The 19,534-nt window shown below is 43.0% G+C and overlaps 1 long non-coding RNA gene across 1 annotated transcript; it reads left to right on the top strand.

The window, feature by feature from the left end:
* Nucleotides 1-4,688: 4,688 nt before the first annotated feature.
* Nucleotides 4,689-9,877, top strand: LOC144589322 (uncharacterized). The gene is made up of 2 exons (XR_013545383.1): nucleotides 4,689-5,084; nucleotides 5,730-9,877. It is a non-coding gene; the product is annotated as an uncharacterized LOC144589322 (long non-coding RNA).
* The last annotated feature ends 9,657 nt before the right edge of the window (nucleotides 9,878-19,534 follow it).

The following is a 19,534-nucleotide window of genomic DNA, read 5'->3' as shown; positions in this document are numbered from 1 at the left end:
TACTTCCAGATAAGGGGATATGGCACTGCAGCCCTAATTAATTTAGCTGAACACAAGAGGAAAGTGTTGTAGTGCCATCTGACACACAAGATAAGAGTACGAACAGATATTCTCAGTAGGATGTAGTCTTGGTACTGAGAATATGCTATGCCACATGGATTGTTGTTAATCATAGTAACAATAAGCAAATGTAAACCTGCAAAATATAGTTCTATCACATATCAGGGAAGAAAGCTCTTTGAAGAGATGGAGAAATGACTAGATATGAGACTTTCATGTTTTTACAACATGGGTAAGAAAAACAAAAAAAGGCTATTTTTTGTTTTCATGTTCTTCTGTTGATTCCTGAAAGAGATCTTGCAAATCATGAATGAAAAAGGGGATTTAAAAGTGTTGTGTTCTTCCATATTTTTCTCCTTTGGTTACCCTTTATTTCACCCTTTGTCAAATTGTCCAGGAAATTATCCATTTTATAGTGTAGCAAGGGCTGCTGCCAGTAACAAATCAGAATGTCCAGGAGTTGAAATGTTGAAACTGTAAAAAGACTTGGACTCCTTGAAACCAAGGGGGAGTAGTCTTTCTTTGTTCACTTCTTCCTTGTGGGTGTGCAAGCTCCTAGTGCCCTCTAACTTGTGTTTTCTTGGATTCTTCCCCCTTTCCTCAGCTTTTCATAGGATTTCCCCTCATTTCTTTGGATTATTTTTGCTGCTGCCTGACTGTGCCGGAGTGTCTGTGGGATTATATTTTTGAAACACACACACCATTTCTTAGGGGATATTTTTTCTCTTCTGTGGTTCTTTCTTTTCTTCAGCTACATGTCTGCTGCTGCACTGGGCACAAAGAAGAGAAGAGAAGAGAGTATCAAGTGGTTTGGGGGGGGAGAGAAATATTCCTCTATTCTAGTCTTCTTGGTTTGGGAGGGGCTTGGATTGTATTCTTCCCCTTTGTTTGTTTGCTTGCTTTTCTTGTTTTTTTTGGGGGGGGAGGGGGCTGTGTATGTGTCTTTTATTTTGCTATTTTTTTCTCTGTGTATGTGAGGGGTTGCTTTTCTTGTTTGATTTATTATTTTTTTAAAATAGGCAAGCATGTACTCAGTCATTTTTGGCCATCCAACAATGAGATTAACAGAATGTTATTGAAAAACAGTAACTTCATTAATCTTTAGGCTGCAGTTCTAGACACATTTATACATTGATAGCTGATTAAATGGCAGAGACTGAGCAAATAGAAAGAGTTTTAAACAAAGCTGAAACTCTTCAGATTTGCCTTAAAGGAAGAAATATGAATTTGTGAACTCAAAAGAATGCAGCTTGCTCAAACATTTCCTTGAGTTTGTATCCTGGGTTATCAAGACACAAAGGAGCAATAGAAAGCCTGTAGTATCTATTATTCCACTAAATATGTCTGTTAGGAAATGTCCTTTAAACAGTGATGAAAGCTTTAAAAATGTATCTCATTGCATTTATAGCTTTATGTTTTTAGCTCTTCCATTATGTGCAGTCTGCTCGCTGCTGTGTTTTTAAGCCCTTTATCCCCATATGATTAGACAATTTTCCAGTTGTTGTGGGTTTTTCAGGCTCTTTGGCCATGTTCTGAAGGTTGTTCTTCCTAATGTTTCACCAGTCTCTGTGGCCGGCATCTTCAGAGGACAGAACTCTGTCTATGCTCTGGTGGAGTTTATTTGGATAGTTGAGTATTTATAGCTGTGGGATCAGCTTTTGTCCTTTTCAGGAGATGGGTGATTGTGGTGATCAGCGTGCTTTTTGTTGTGGGTGTATTGTTGTGATAAGGGGGAGAAATGCTTTGTCACTGTGATTGATGGGTGTCGTTAGCTGGTCTTTTGTGTGCAGTGATCAGCGGTCCTTGTAGCTGGGTAGAGTTTGTTAACCTTTTGCAGGCTGTATTTTTCAGTGCTGAGAGCCAGGCTTTGTTGAAGCTCTGCTCGTGTTTGTGGATTTCAATGGCTTCCCTGTGCAGTCTAACATAATGATTACTGGTGTTGTACTACTGTGTTTTGAAATAGAATTTCATGTCCAGCTTGTTTTACGGCATGTTCAGCTACTGCCAATTTTTCTGGTTGTTTTAGTCTGCAGTATCTCTCATGTTCTTTGATTCTGGTGTGGATGTTGCATTTTGTGGTTCCAATATATAATGTCCACAACTGCAAGGTATCTGGTATACTCCTGCAGTGGTGAGGGGGTCCTTTTTGTCCTTTGCTGACCATAACATTTGTTGTATTTTTGTGGTGTGCTTGAATACTGTTTATAGGTTGTGTTTTTTTCAAAAGCTTCCCCATGCGGCCTGTGACCCCTTTGATATATGGCAGAAATACTGTATTTGTGGGTGGCTGTTTTTTCTCTTCAGTTTGGTATTGTTTTCTTGGCATGATGGCTCTTGTGATTTCATTATTGCAGTAGCCATTTGCCTGTAGGGCCCAATTCAGATGGTTGAGTTTGATGCTGAGAAATTGAGCTTCACAGTTCCGATTTGCACTGTCTACCAATGTTTTAGCCTCTTTTTTCTTGTGGGTGATGGATGGAGTTTTTGTGTAGGTACCAGTCTGTGAGTTTTTTATAGACCTTGTGTCCCAATAGGAGGTCAGTTTTGTTTATGACCAGGACATCTAAGAAAGGGAGGTGGCCCTCTATTTCTTTTTCCATGGTGAATTGTATATATTTGGGTAGATGCTGTTGAGATGGTTTAGAAGTTCTTCCAGTTTTTCTTGACTGTGGTTTCAAATTGCAAAGGTGTCATCCAGGTATCAGAACCAGACTGTGGTTGTGAAGGGTGCTGAAGCCAGGGCCTGTTTTTCAAAATGTTCCATGTAGAAGTTTGCTATAACCAGGCTGTTCATAGAACTCATTATCCCACTGAAAATAGCTGGTCATTAGGCAGTGTTGGAAAAGGGCCTTGATGTCTTCTGGGAAGATCTGCTGGATGACTGTTAGAGTGTCCTTTATCGGTACCTTGGTGAATAGGGATACTACATCAAAGCTGATCAGTCTGTCCCCAGGGTGCTGATCTTGCTTATGAAATGTCCTGAGTCGTTGATGTAGGATGAGGTTTGTCCATTGTGGCTCTGTAGGAGGGTGGCTAGGTATTTTGCGAATTCATATGTCAGGGAGCCGATGGAACTTACAATGGGCCTGAGTGGGACTGAGTCTTTGTGGATTTTGGGGAGTCCATATAGTCTTCATGGGAGAGCTTCTGTCTTGCAGATTAGTTGAAGGACGTTGGGGTGCAGGGAGGAACTCTTGATCAGCATGTTTGTTTGTTTTGTGATTTTGTTGGCTGGCTCCCATTTCAGTTTTCTGTAGGTGGTGGGGTCTTGAAGTTTCCTGATTTTGTCCTTGTATTTTTCTGTTTGCATAATTACTGTGGCATTGCCTTTGTCTGCTGGCAGAATGATGATATCCGGATTTGAGTTTAGGGACTTGATATCATTTCTCTCCTTTCTTGTTATGTTGCTTTTTGGGGGGTTTGCTTTTCGTATGGTCCTCTTATTTCTTCTGCTTTTTCTTCTGGAATATATAATGCTGATTCCTCCTTGGCAATGATGTCTTCCACAGAAATTTTACTGGGTGTGACTGCAAAGTTTCCTCCTTTGGCTAAGACCGAGGTTTCTTCCGGGGAGAGCTGGCATTCAGGTAGGTTGATGATGATGCGCGAGGTGTCTAGTGTAGGTTTCAGTTGGCTTGTTTGGCATTTGTTGAATTTCTGTTTTTGTGCGGTTGTATGGTTCACTATTTCTTTTTCCATCTCCCTGTAGGAGAGTGTATCGATTTTGTCCCAATCTTGACTTCTCATTTTTTTGGCTGATATTGATGTGTAGGAATAGTTCTTTGTCTGTGGAGTCCAGTTTTTCTGGGTTGTATGGATTCTTTCCTGTAGGAGGGCACGTTCCAGGCGATCATGGATGCAGCTAGCCTGTGGGGAAATTATGGTCCTTTTTGTCCTGAGGAAGGCTGGTATGCTTTTTGTGTCTCTGCAGCATCGTAGAATTGTTAAGGAACATAGTAGGTGTGCTCTTTTGCTTTGGAGTGTTTCCACTCTCTGGGTCTGTCTGACTGTTTCCTCCCCATAGAAGTGTTCAGTGTATTCTCAAAGGCTTTCACGGCCAGGATCTGATGGTTGTTGTGGGTTTTTCAGGCTATTTGGCTGTGTTCTGAATGTTGTTCTTTCTAACATTTCGCCAGTCTCTGTGGCTGGCATCTTCAGATTTCCAGTTACTTAAAATTTGCTGTGGTGTTGTGAAGAGGAGTCTTTATCCTATTTCCAGTGCACTGAGATTTGAGATCATTAGCTCATCTTCTGTTTCAATTATCTTTTCTTCCTCCTCTCTCTCTTTTTCTCACTCCTAGTGCTCTTATGAATAAAAATGAACAACAGATCAATATTATGAAGACAAAAGACAAGCACTCCTAAAGACCCAATTATATGTAGGGCTCAGCCCAGAGCCTGTAAAATTTCCTTTTGTGGATGTTACCTCCCAGAATCCCTGAGCCAATATGGTTCCATTAGATGCAGAGCAAACATCTATCAACAGAAACCTGTTTGCTCTCATAAAAACAAACAAACAAACAAACAAAAACAGACTGTGTTGTACTAGGCAATTGTTTTATACCTTCCACAGATTATCTGGACAAGCAAGGCCTCCCTAGATTTTACTGACACAGTAACAACAGCCATTCTGTCAAAATTCATGAAACTTGTCAATTTATTATTTTAAATAGCCACAAGAAATGGATCCTTCTCCTGTCAGTCAAGGAGGCATACTGTGTCACAGCTCATAACAAGCTTGAGTGTGGTCACCTAGACAGATTGTGGTTAATTAATTTAGAGTAAATACCTTTCCATTATCTGAATTCTTTTTTGGAATTTGATATTTTCTCAGTGAGCAATTTACTTTTGCCATTTTAAGAAGGGAAGAAGGAACACGGACTGATTCTTTACACAAATCCTCCACAAGCAATGAGACACACTTGCTACACCCTCAACCTTCATCCATACAATCATTTGCTCTGAAGTTTGCAGCTGGGGAAGGATACTTAAGGCACCATCCATCAGACTGGATTATGCTGAAGGTACAGTAGTTCTGATGAACACTTATTTGTGCAGACTATATTTTTCACAATGTTTATATGTAGTTATTTGGAAAGCAAACACACTATATATTTGGATCACATAAGGATAGCACTAAACCCTTTTGTGTAAATACAAAAGGAGGAAAAATGCAAAATAAGTTATTTTTCTCATTTTTTGTTCTTTCATTGATTAAAAAAAATTCTCTTAAACATGAATGAGTCATTCAAACAAAAGAAGGGCACACAAATGTTTTATGTTCTTTTAGGCTTCCTTCTCTTGCTTAACCTTTCTTTCACACTTTTTCTCCTCACCTTTCACACAGAAGATTTTTCATCCAATAGTATTATGAGTGCTGTTGTTGGCAGCCAATCTGAATGTCCAGGAAAGGGGGAGTGAGAATACTGAAATTTTGAAAAGGGCCTGGATTGTTTGGAATCCAATGAGGAGGGTGCTTTGCTTCAATCAATCTTGTGGGAATCAATGTGCTACCTCCTGGTGCTCTCTGCCTTTTAGTGTGCTTGCTGCCTGCTGGTGGATTTGGAAGTGGAGGCTTCAGGTGGTACATAAGACATTAGTTTCTCCATATTATAATAGTTTTGGTTGGAGGGGGCTTTGACTGTATTTTTTGTTTTTCCTTACCTTAGAACTGCAGAGCTGGAAAGGATTCTATGGATCATCAAGCCTAGCCCTTGTGAAGGAAACACAGTGGGGAATTGAATCTCCAGCCTCTGGTTCTACAGGCAAAGACCTAAACCACTAAGCTATATTTGCTTGCTTGCTTCTGTTGTGTTTAGAGAGGGGGCTCTGTCTGTGTGAATGTTTCACTTTGATATTTTTCCCTGTGTATCTATGTACTTTCCCTGTCAGACTGATTTTTTTAAAGTTGTTACTTGGTCAGTTTACTATATACTAATTCTTTTAAAGGTGCATGAGTTTTTGGAACTTTTTCATAATTTTTCTTTCCCCTGTGCAGTTGTCTGCTTTTAGAATAGATTTCCATGGCTTTCCCTCTGTGCTTTTTCAGAAACTCTTTTTCAGAGAGGTGTTTTTTTTTTTTTTTTGATGGGGGGATTCTTTAACTTTTAGACTACTAGCGGCAGTAAACACAAATGGGGAGATCTAACACAAAATGATCAAAATGAAATAGTCCATTTTGTGATAGACAAAAGAAGTGGTACATGAAAAACATGAACACAAAAGGAGCAGATACAGACACACCCACCCACCCACCCAAAGAACCTGAAATGAAACAGACATGCACATCCCTATATTGTATTTAATTCAATGTAGGGTACAGCTGTTGGAACAGAGACTTATATAAATGTTGAATTAACAAGTTCCATTCATTTCATTGGTCTACTCATGGGATTACATTGGGACCAACTTAAGGTTGCCATAATATCCAGTTACTTGGATTTTCAGCATGTCATTTTTATCACAATTAATCCAGACTCCAATGTGGTGGTGATGGTTTAACTAATCTCTAGCCCTAACAGAACAAGAGATATGAGCAAGACATGCAGCCATTGTTTAGGTACATTGTTTTGCAAGAAGCAAGCCTTTCCATGTGATTAGCCAATAAATGAATCCATGCATAGGTTGACAAGATGTCACTGGTGCATAAATTAAAGAGTCATCGCCTGATGAGTAAATATTTCAGTTGTGGGAAAGATGGATCCTAGCTGACTTCTGACTATCTGAAATTTCTTTTCAGAGCTGCCTGCAGACTATGCATAAGAAGGAATTAAGCCATAGTATCACCTCAATGTGTCCCTATAAGATTTATTAGGAAACAGAGACTAGCAAAGTTTCTTTCTGAGACTATAACTCCCAGAATCCCCCACCTAGCATGCTCAGTGATTGTTTTGGATGGGGCAGTCCAAAAAGTAAATTGCCCAAGCTCTGCTATAGATCTCATTCCCCACTAAAAATGTAGCTGGCAGCATGAAACTTTGAAACAACCACTATGGGGAAAGAAGATTTAGGAAGGATTTATACTGAGGTGGTCTTATTTCTGCAGCTTTTCCTTCTTTTGCCTTCACTTTTGTCCTCCCTGCAAATCATGTGATAGTATGCTGCTCATAGGGGATTCCTATGGGCAAAAAAATAACAGCTGTCTTATGACAGTATCACCAGAAATTCTTGCATTGAGTGTGACAAAATGCTGTTATATGCAGCAGCAGTATACATGGCTACTGCACATGCTTTCCCTCTCCACTTTATAAATAAAGTAGGTTGACTAAAAGGTACTGATTGCCCCAAGAACACCAAGTAAATTTTAAGTTTGTGGCTAAGCAAGCAATTGGATTTAATTCTCCAGCTCACAGAAGACATGCATTTGGTTTGGGTTTTTTTTTTGTTCTTGTTTTTCCGCTCTCTCTGCCTTTCCCATTATTTCTTCAAATCGCTCACCATTTTATTAACTGTTTGCTTTTCAGAAGCAAGACCTTATTGTTTTAAAATGAGAATTGCTGCCTCTAAATCGACTTGCTGACTCCCCAAGCTACAGATTGCATTGTGTCAAATGGATTATTTATTCTTCTTCATGGTTCATTCATCTCTTGTTTCAAGCAACATGGATTGCCCTACCTCATCAATGATTGCTCATCTGTATCTCTGATAGATTTACTTTGACTTTCATTCCTCTTTAGATCCCCAGGGCAGTTTGGCCTAGAAATTTCCAAATGTTTGCTAGAAGAAAAGGCCAAGATTGGTACAGTATTTTTTGTAATGGATTGTCATTTATTTAGCCTTGAGCATTTATGTCATGCAGATATTTTTTAACAATTACTCAGGATCCTATTATTTTTCCTGAAATGTTCAGAGGAAAAGGAATTCCACAACATGCTGTTATGTGCTTTATGTATTTCTTTCTCTGGCCTTTTTGAAAGCTGCCCCCATATTTGTCCCTTATTAGAACACACAAGCTGAGACATCTGCTAACTATGGTAAATGCAGACTGAATTTGCTACATTTGAAAGAGATTCAGGGATGTTACATGGATCATCATGGTACAGACAGACTGCCCCAAGTTGTTGACACTCTCTACACTATGAAGAAAAGATTGTCTGCTATGGGTGACTCGCCCCATGGTTAGAAATCCTGAAGTCTCTTCACATGTAGAGGACACTCTCCTTTCAGAGTATACAACAGAGGGCATAGAACTAGCATGCTTGCTAGAAAATCAGGGGAAAGGACAGGAATAAGTGGTTTTTCAGGGCAGGGATTGAGTTGAGATGAGTTGTAGGCAAGTCTTTCTTTCCAAGGGCTTAGATTTTGATGTGAGCAGAGAGAAGGATTTGGTGAAGGGTATGAAAGACTTTCCTCCCATTTTGAGGAAGCTGTTCCAAAATCTCCAAAATCTTATGCAAGCCAGGCTGGTTCTGGCACATGCATGCCACATCACTACTACAAAATGTTATTTTATAAACACTACGGTACTGTGCCACTATTTAGCCTTTTGTTTCTGTTCATGGTTTTCTTGGCAAAGATACTGGAGTGGCCTGACAGTTCCTACTCCAGGTGGATCGCGTTTAGTCACTGTGACCTGTCCGTCTTGGGTATCCCTCAAGACCAAATTGCTAACATGTGCTGGATTACAGAGAAAGCCAGAGTATTCCAGAAAAACATCTACTTCTGCTTCATTGACTATGCAAAAGCCTTTGACTGTGTGGACCACAGCAAACTATGGCAAGTCCTTAAAGAAATGGGAATGCCTAACCACCTTATCTATCTCCCGAGAAACCTATGTGTGGGATAGGAAACAACAGTTAGAACTGGATATGGAACAACTGATTGGTTCAAAATTGGGAAAGGAGTATGACAAGGCTGTATATTGTCTCCCAGCATATTTAACTTATATGCAGAATACATCATGTGGAAGGCTGGACTGGAGGAATCCCAAACTGGAATTAAGATTGCCGGGAAAAATATTAACAACCTCCGATATGCAGATGATACCACTCTGATGGCAGAAAGTGAGGAGGAATTAAAGAACCTTGTAATGAGGGTGAAAGAGGAGAGTGCAAAAAATGGTCTGAAGCTCAACATCAAAAAAACTAAGATCATGGCCACTGGTCCCATCACCTCCTGGCAAATAGAAGGGGAAGATATGGAGGCAGTGACAAATTTTACTTTCTTGGGTTCCATGATCATTGCAGATGGTGACAACAGGTAAAAAATTAAAAGACACCTGCTTCTTGGGAGGAAAGTGATGACAACCCTTGACAGCATCTTAAAAAGCAGAGACATCACTTTGCCGACAAAGGTCTGCATAGTCAAAGCTATGGTTTTTCCATTAGTGGCGTATGGAAGTGAGAGCTGGACCATGAAGAAGGCTGACCACTGAAGAATTGATGCTTTTGAATTGTGGTGCTGGAGGAGGCGCTTGAGAGTCCCCTGGACTGCAAGGAGAACAAACCTATCCATTCTAAAGGAAATCAACCCTGAGTGCTCACTGGAAGGACAGATCCTGAAGCTGAGGCTCCAATACTCTGGCAGTCTGATGAGAAGAGAAGACTCCCTGGAAAAGACCCTCATGTTGGGAAAGTATGAGGGCAAGAGGAGAAGGGGATGACAGAGAATGAGGTGGTTGGACAGTGTCACAGCAGCTACCAACATGAATTTGATCAATCTCCGGGAGGCAGTGGAAGACAGGAGGGCCTGACATGCTCTGGTCCATGGGGTCATGAAGAGTCATACACGACTTAATGACTAAACAACAACAACAAACTATGCCATTTTAAAAATAATTAAAAAGGACACCATTCACAAACTGACAGAAAAGAAAGAAGTCCCATTAAGAAGAATAATGTTTATTGATATACAGCTATACTTGCCAATTATTTCTGGTAACAAACAAGAGGTATTTATTTGATCATTTATTGCTGTGACAGTATGTGTGGCTGTTGCAGAAGAATGAAACATTTGTTTGAAAGACTGTGTGGAGTTTTTGTTTTGTAGGAAATTCACATAGAATAGTAAATTATTCGTACTGCAGCTAGAATAGATGCCAGCCTGTACAGAAAACAATAGTGTCAATAATTACATCTTATTGCCCCATCTGTCTTATTGTTGCACAGTTTTCTTTTAGATCTGCCTCAGCCTGACTAGGGGGAAATAGACTACAAATTCTATTTTGTGTTAATACTTGCTTGTAAGTGCACAAAAGATAATTAGTGGAGCAGAAGACTGCTAACTGTAGAAGACTAGATTGCATGACACACACTAGTGGTCTACAGGAATAGGAACACTATAGCACAATTGGCCAGAATTAGCCACTAAAGCAGTTTGTGCCTTACATTGCTCAGGCAGCTTTCTTGCTGACCTCACATAAGACTCTCATCACTTTTTCCAGATAAAAATAATTTGACTGGTTTCTCATAAGAATGCATGCTTCTGTGTTTACACTTCTGAAGCCATTACATGGTTGGCTTCTTTCAGCTAATTAGAGTCCAAAGCAAAGGACAGCCTGCTATGAATGAATGAACTTTGGAGATGCAAAGTACATGTTTGGGCATGGCATCTCATTGCACAGACACAATATATTGGCACTGACTGAAATTAGGCTGGAGTTTAGACATTGTGTTTTGACTGTTATTTCCCTTTAAAAAAAACATATGCACAACAACATCCGTGATGTTTTAGTTTCATTGCAGGCGTCTGCTGCTTTTAATTTAGCCAGAGAGTAGCCATTGTTATAATTAAACTTTTCTAGCTGTCTTATACTTATAAACATGGTAAAGTATGCATTTTACTGCATCCACACTAATGACTGACCTGTCGTGTGACTTTATACAAAAATGAAAACATTCTTCTCAGTCTACACAACAAGGATTGACTGCTGTGATCTAAGATTGATTTTTAGAGTAATGTAAAATTGGATGATTTTAACACAGTCCTACACTGTACTGTTAATTCATTTGCTGCAACTGCTTAACTCTTGTTAGTTCCTGTATTCCTTTAACATGTCTGAAACATAGCCATGTGCCCCGGAATATGTATTCCATCCAAAGAGACAGAACTGTAGCCAAAGGAATTAAGCTGACTTTCCTACCCGTTAATAAGTGAGAATATGCATTGATTAAATAAGCAGAAAATGTAGTGAATGAGCCTCATTTCACTCATTCACTTGCATGTAAAAGGCTATAACATTCTGGGGTATTTTAGCTTATGGGGGGGAGGAAGGTAAGGAGGACATGGTACAGGTGCCTTAAATTATGCACAGTGTTGGGATAGTAGACAGGGAAACATTCTTCTCCCTCTACCACAATGGTTCCGAGCGATGGATCCCTAGACTTTCTTGGTCTAAAACTCCCAGAAGTCTCCTTCACCACTAACATAGCTGGCCAGGATTTCCGAGAGTTATAGTCTAAGAACTACATCTGGGGACCCAAGGTTGGAAACCACTGCACTATCATAATACTAGAACAGTTGATCATCTGATAAAGCTGAAATATGAGAGACTGAGAATTTATAATGGGAAGTTGTATACCATATTATTAACACGTGTAATTTGCTATGTCAACATGAAATTGGGATTAGATTATTTAATGGAAAATTAGGTGGTCAATGAGCGTTAGCGTATTACTGCCAGAATCAGAGGCAGTTTGTTTCTCAAGACCCATTGCTGGGACCAAAATAAGAGAGTGTTTTCCTTCTTGAGGATTTCCCATTGACACCTCATTGGCCAAAGTCAGGATAAAATGTTGAATTAGATAAGGCCCACGGAGAGATCTGGCATGGTTCCTCTTGCATTCTAAAACATAAATGGCAATTCAAATAAATGCATTTTCAGCGGATGTTCAGTTTGTAATTCATCTGTTTGCTTCAGAATCTGTCTGAAGCCATGGAACTGCCTTTATTGGTCATAGAAAAGTTACCATGGGCAGAGAAGGGAGCAATTCTGGCCTGGGGTTCTCTGCACTTTCTGAAGAGTAAGAAGGCTGACAGGAATGTGTAGCTGCTTCCTGTATTTTGAAAATAAAACCTGCTTTATTCCCCACATTCTTTGACTTAACAGAACTTGATACACTAAATATCCAATGGTTTCTACCTGATGGACCTATTGCTGCTTTAGCACACACACGTCTTATCCCCACCTAACAACACTAGATGATTTCTAAGCTGCACCTCATATTTCAGAAATAAATTAATCCAAAAACTACACAAATTTAGACCTTGGATACTTGCTCTAATGTTAATATTTTTTATCTATATGCAATTTGCCACATGCCATCTGTGGTACAATTTCTTCTAAGTCACTGAATGCTGTCAGAGTGAAAATAAAGGTAGGGAGGTGTTCATTATCACATTTGATCATAAGAGAGAAGACAGCATTTAGGAAGAGGCAGAACGTGGCTATTGGAGTTAATCAAACTTTGCTGCAGCAGACAGGGATTTGGCAAAGGGCTGTTAGAATAAAAGAGTTGAGGCTTAATGCACCAGTAATGCTTTGATAAAAATCGCTGACAAAAGGTAATCTATACCAGGCTAAACCCAAATTACTTTGGGGACTAGATTTCAAAATAGTTATTTGAATAGAAAAGCAGAACAAGATAAAACTTGAAAACAACCTAAGAAAGCATGTTTGTATTTGACTAACAGAAAAGACTTTTAATTTAATTTACACCTTTTTGACTATAAGACCATTTCCAATCACTCCCTTCTCTCCTGCTTTCCTCAAAATAAATGGCTGGGATGCTGAGAAATCACCAAAACTACAATGCTAGAGGTTTCCAGCAGAGAATTCTAAGGATCTCATCAAGCTATAAACCCAAGGGTTCCATAAAAAACTAAAGGTGAAATGACTGCTGACTTCTAGAGATAACCTCCAATAACAGAATTTGTCCACTATTCAAAATTGTTTAAACAATAGAATAAGAGCCTAGGTGCTGCAGAAATGTCCCCAGAGGCCTGCATGTGGCTCATGGACCTTACTTTGACCACACCTGATATAATCATACCCATATTTATCACCCTATTATGTTATATATTTATTTTATTTATTTATTTTATTTATTTGATTTATATCCCGCTCATCTGGTAAATCTATACCACTCTGAGCGGCTAACAGGAACATATATACAATTATAATAAAATAAATTAAAAATCAATTAACAGAAAATGACAAAAATCATAAATAATTGCAAATAATAAATAGATAAAGAAGAGAAAAATAAATTAAGTTAGATTAGGTGCTGGCAGGAGGGAAGGCCTTGACATAGAGCCATGTTTTTAGTTGAGTTTTGAATGTACCCAGCATAGGGGCCGCGCGAATCTCAGGAGGGAGATTGTTCCAAAGGCGAGGAGCCACCGCCGAGAAGGCCCGGTTTCGTGTCTTCTCCCTCCGGGCCTCCCTCGGCGTCAGGCTCCTCAGCCTCACCTCCTGGGTCGCGCGGGTGGTCCGGGTAGAACTTGGTGGGTGAAGGCGTTCCGCCAAGTATCGAGGTCCCAAACCGTTTAGGGCCTTATAAGTGAGCATTAAAACTTTGAAGTCAATACGGAAACGAATGGGCAGCCAATGCAGTCTAGCCAGGATAGGAGAAATGTGATGGAATTTTCTCCCTCCGGTAAGGAGTCTGGCTGCTGCATTCTGCACCATCTGGAGTTTCCGTATCAGCCTAAAAGGTAGCCCCACGTAGAGCGCGTTGCAGTGATCTAATCTTGAGATTACGAGCGTGTGTACTAAGGTGGTGAGCGCCCCCGAGTCAAGATAGGGCCGCAGCCGGGCAATCCGCCAAAGGTGGAAAAAGGCGGAGCGGACAACCGACGCCACCTGTGTTTCCATGGTGAGCGTCGGGTCCAAATGTATGCCCAAGCTGCGGACCCCACTCACCGGAGCCAGGGTGGCCCCCCCAAACGAGAGAGAGCCAACCAAGCCACCAACCACGGGGGGGCCCACCCTCAGGACTTCCGTCTTGTCCGGGTTCAGCCGCAGGCCATTTTCCTGCATCCATTCCAGTACAGTCCCCAGGCAGCGCTGAAGGGACAGGACGGCATCACCTGCAGTTGGTAAAAAGGAGATGTAGAGCTGGGTGTCATCAGCATACTGATGACACAGCGCTCCACACCCCCTGATGACCCCCGCTAGCGGCCTCATATAGATGTTAAATAGCATTGGGGAGATAATCGACCCCTGTGGAACCCCACAGTTGGAGTTCCACGGGGCCGAGACACTCTCCCCAAGCTGAACTCTCTGGGGGCGGTCCTCCAAGAAGGAACGGAGCCAGGCTAATGCCAGGCCACCGATTCCCAACTCGGAGAGCCTCCCCAGGAGGATACCGTGGTCGACGGTATCAAAGGCCGCCGAAATATCGAGGAGGACCAGCAGAGACGTTTTGCTCCTGTCGGCCTCCCTCAGCAGGTCATCATACAGGGCGACCAATGCCGTCTCTGTCCCGTGGCGCGGCCTGAAGCCCGACTGGAATGGATCCAGGGCATCTGTTTCATCCAGGAGTGCCTGAAGCTGGTCTGCCACCACCCTCTCCACCACTTTGCTCATGAAAGAAATATTGGCGACGGGCCTGTAATTGCCAATTTCGTCCGCCGCCAAACTAGATTTCTTTCGTATGGGCCTAATGAGTGTCTCCTTGAGGGCAGGTGGGAATCTGCCCTCAAGGAAAGACCCATTTATTATTGCTGTGGCCCATTCAGTTGTTTTCGGCCTGGCTGCTTTGATTAGCCAGGCCGGGCAAGGGTCCAAGGAGGAGGTGGTGGCCCGACAGCGGTCAAGCACCCTGGCCACAGAATCAGGCGTTACTGGCTGGAAAGAGTCGAGAATAACCGGGCAAGACGGAGCGCTGGACATCTCAGCTCGATTCACTGCATTTAAAAAAGGAGAGAGCTCCCGGCGGATGGCCTCCACTTTAGATTTAAAAAATGCCGCAAATTGGTCAGGTGAAAAACTAGGGGGAGGCCCATCACCCGGACCAACTCCGGATAGGTCGCGCACTATACGGAAAAGCTCCGCCTGCTGGTTGGACGCTTCGCTTATCCGGTTAGCGAAGAATGATCTACATGCAGCCTTCACCTTATTCAGGTAAAGGTTAGTTGCGACCTTGACAGCTATCCAGTTGTTGTCCGTCGGGTTCTTCCTCCATCTACGCTCTAGCCTTCTCCTAATTCGCTTCATCGCCCGGAGCTCCAGGTTGAACCAGGGCGCCGGACGAGTTCTGCGCCGGAGAGGGCGTTTGGGCGCGATCGTGTCGACTGCCCGGGTGGCAGCGGTGGACCAGCTGTCCACCAGGACGTCAACAGGAGCGCTAGCCAGGTCAGCCGTAATCCCTCTCATAGCCTCCTGGAAACCGATCGGATCCAGTAGTCTTCGAGGGCGGACCATGGAAATAGGCCCCTGCTCTCTGCGGGGGGAGAGAGCCACTGTGAGGTTAGATTTTATCAGGTGGTGATCTGACCATGACAAGGGGATAGACACAAGGTCCGTCACCATCAGACCACTCTCGCCCCAATTGGAGGAAAAAACCAGGTCTAGCGTGTGGCCACCCACGTGGGTGGGGCCGTTGACATGTTGGGACATGTTCAAGGAAGCCATGGTTTCCAAGAACTTAAGAGCTGGCCCAGTAACCTCTGCCTCCACATGCACGTTGAAATCACCCAAGACCAGAAGCCTCGGGGATCCCAACAATGCCGTGGAGACAAAGTCAGCCAGCTCCGGAAGGGAAGTGGCTGGGCCGCAGGGAGCACGGTAGCCCAGCAAAATCCCAATTCCATCCCTGGCCCCTATCGACACGTGGAGTGCCTCTAGACCCGGCCTTACCACCGAGGAGCGCCTGGTAACCTCCAAGTTGGATTTATAGACAATGGCTACTCCCCCTCCCCGTCCTTCCAGTCTACCCTGGTGCTGGACATCATAACCAGGCGGGCAGATGAGAGCCAGGGGGGGACCACCCTCCCCATTGAGCCACGTCTCGGTTATGCATGCCAGGTCTGCATTCTCTTCCAGGATAAGGTCTTGGATCAGCTGGGGCTTATTCGATACAGACCTGGCATTCAACAGCACCAGGGTTAGAGTGGAAGGCTGGCTGAACTGGCTGCCTCGATACTGGGGGTTGGCTGCAGCCTCAGAACAGTGAAGGTCATTTAAAAACTGAAAACATCCTGAACTACCTGAAGGCTGCAGGGGAGCTTTGTAAATATTCTAGACTACCAGAAAGAAAAGGAGTGCTGCTCATATAGCACACCAGAATGCTTAAAACACTCTCTGGGTGTTTTTCAAGTTAATTATGCAAGCTACACATTCCCCCCCCCCCCCCGTGAGCTGGGTTTCATTTTACCAGTTTAAGAAGGACGGAAGGTTGCGTGAACCTTGAGACAGCTACTTGGGACTGAACCCCAGGTCATGAGCACAGTTTTGGCTGCAGTGTAGCAGTTTCACCACTGCACCACAAGACTCTTAAAACAAGTGTGTCCCAGATCAAATCAAACCTGAACTTTCTCTGGAGGTAAAAATGACAAAATTGAGGCTATTGTGCTTTGGGCAAATCACGAGAAGGAACAATTCACTGGAAAGGTGATCTTTGCTGGGAAAAGTTAACGGCAGCAAGAAAATAAGAGGACCCAATATGGGATGTGTTGACTCTCTAAAGGAAACCACAGGCTTCAGTTTGTAAGAGCTGAGCAGGGTTGTTGAGGACAGGACATTTTGGAGATCATTTATTCATAGGATTGCCATGTTGGAGGTGACCTAAGGACATGGAACAACAACAAAATGGAATACAGCTAGCTTCACCATTAGGCATCATAAGGAAAGTACCCCATGAAGGAACTGATGTGGCACAGCATCAGCAGTCTCTTGGCAGTTCCTCTTGTGCATCGGGAGTCACCACTCAGGGTGCCACACAGCCAGCCCTCTTCCATTGCCAATATTCACTGTCAGTGCACTTACAGTGCAGGAATGGAGGGAGGGGCATCATCTTCTCCTTTACCTTGGAAAGCAAAATATAGTGAGTGAAGTCTGAGGAAACTAGGCTAACTAGGAAATAGAAACAAGCAGGAAAATGCCACGTAGCTCCTTTTCCCTGGCAGAAGAAAACAAGGTCCAGAATGGCTGTTTAATATTTCAGATATTACAGCAGGCCTGGGCTGTGATTCTCAGAGCAACTTGCCAAATGAATATTGTTACCACCTAAATTCATCTTTCCATCTCATCTGCATAATAAAAGGCTTCCTATCTGGCTAACATAATAGCTCAATGAAATACACTTTTATCTGTTATTCTTAAGAGACATTAAACATCTTGGAATGCTTCTCTCTCTTCACTTACATAGACTTCATCCCACTCTCCCCAGGAGATGAAAACATTTTCTGCAATTTATTATTGCAGATTACGATGAAGGACTGCCAGACATTGATAGGTTCTTTGTGGGTTGTGATTTTTAGCCAATTCTTTTAACATGGTCCTATTGAGTGTCTATACAGTTGCCCACATTTCTAGTACAATGGTGCCCTGCTATATGGTTACCCCGCTTAATGACGAATCTGCTGTATGATGACTTTTGTGATCACTATAATTCAAAGGGTTTTTTTCGCTTTACGACGATTGGTTCCCTGCTTCAAATCACTACAGATGCCAGCCCAACAGGCTGGGGTGCTCATTTGGTCATCGGTGGAAGCACTCCTTCATATCAAACAGCTAGAGCTGTTAGTGATTGCCAAGGAGTTTTGGGCCTTCAAGACCTTTCTCCTTGGTTGAGTAGTCCAGGTGGGCAATATACAATACTATGGCAGTTTATTTCGCTCCATCTCCTATTTCAAACCAACGACCTTTGGGAATGGTGCTTTGTTTGACACATATACCCAGTGGCTGTACATGTTGCAGGGAAAGGAAATTCCTTCGCAGACCACCTGAGCAGGCTTCAGTCCTGCTCTCATGAATGGGCCTTAGACAGTGCAACCTTTCACCAACTCTGCCGTCGGTAGGGGACTCCGGACGTGGATGTTTTCACATTCCAAGTCAACAAAAAATACAGCAAGTATTGCTCACAAGCCGGCATTGGTCCCTGGTCCCTGGGGGGTGCTTTCATGATGCAATGGTCTTCCCACCTACTCTACATGTTCCCCCCCCCATTCCCCTTCTGCAGAGAATCATTGTAAAAATCCAACAAGAAAATGTGATCCTCATAGTGCCTTGGTGGCCTCGCCAGCCATGGTTCTTGGCTCTGCTCAACAGGACATCAGATTACACCAGGCTAAAGATGGTTCCCTACCTCCTGTCCCAGGACAATGGATGGATTTTTCACCCAGATCTGCAATCCCTCCACTTGACAGCCTGGAGACTTCCCTGACTATAGCAGAGGTACTCAGTCATGCACGTGAGCCCTCAACCTCCTTGGCATACGCCTCTAAGTGGAAGGCGTTCTGTGCATTTGCCTCTGCCCAGCACTTGCCTCTTAACTCAACATATCTTCATACAGTTTTTCGGTTTCTCCTTCACCTGTTCCAGAAGTTGCACACTCAACTTTGAAGGTGTACATGGCTGTGTAGTAGCTCATCAGCCTCCTACTTCTCAGGTAGCTTTGCTCTTTCGCCATCCAATCTTGAAACAGTTCTTGTGCAGGCTAAAGAACATACGCCCAGCCTACAGGCCCCTAACTCCACAGTGGTTGCTCCAGCTTCTTCTCAGTCGACTCATGAAGCCTCCCTTTGAACCCCTGGCTTCTGCTTCACTCTGCTTATTGTCCTTCAAGATTGTTTCTCCTGGCAATAACCTCAGTACGAAGAGCAGGGGAACTGGCTGCGTTAAGGGTAGACCCTCCGTTTCTCCAGTTCCACCCAGACAAGGTGACCCTGTATCTGGACATTTCATTTCTACCTAAAGTATCTTCCTCTTTCCATTTCAATCAACCAATTATGCTTCCCACTTTTGATATCAAAAATGCGTCGGAGGCAACGCATATGGAACGTGTTCAGCTTTCTCTCCTGCCATGCATGAAGGGTCCAGGACTCACTGCAGTATAGGAGTGTGCTCAGGACACAGGCTCTAAAGACCTGGATCTTGGTATGTGTTGTCAGCTTCTTATTGAGCCATACTCTCTTTGTGAGTCTTGAGAACATGGTAGCTGCTTTGCCTATGTGTTTGTCCAGCTGGACATCTGGGGAGAGAGTGTCAGAGATCACTGAGCCAAGGTACACAAATCCATGAACAACCTCCACTTCTTGCATGGAGATGGTAATAGAGGGAGGTGAGTCCACGCCCTGGCCCATGACTTGTGTTTTCTTCAGGCTGATTATTAGTCCAAAGTCTTGGCAGGCCTTGCTAAAACGATTCATGAGTTGTTGGAGGTCTTCAGCAGAATGGGCAACAGCTGCATCATTGGCGAAGAGAAAGTCCCGCATGCATTTCAGCTGGACTTTGGTCTTTGCTCTCAATCTAGAGAGATTAAAGAGATTTCCATCTGATCTAGTCCCGAGATAGACATCTTCTGTTGCAGTT

Source organism: Pogona vitticeps, chromosome 4, assembly GCF_051106095.1.
Source record: "Pogona vitticeps strain Pit_001003342236 chromosome 4, PviZW2.1, whole genome shotgun sequence".
In the NCBI taxonomy this organism is placed as follows: Eukaryota; Metazoa; Chordata; class Lepidosauria; order Squamata; family Agamidae; genus Pogona; species Pogona vitticeps.
Note: the sequence above shows the minus strand (reverse complement) of the source record. Positions and strands in the feature narration are given on the sequence as shown.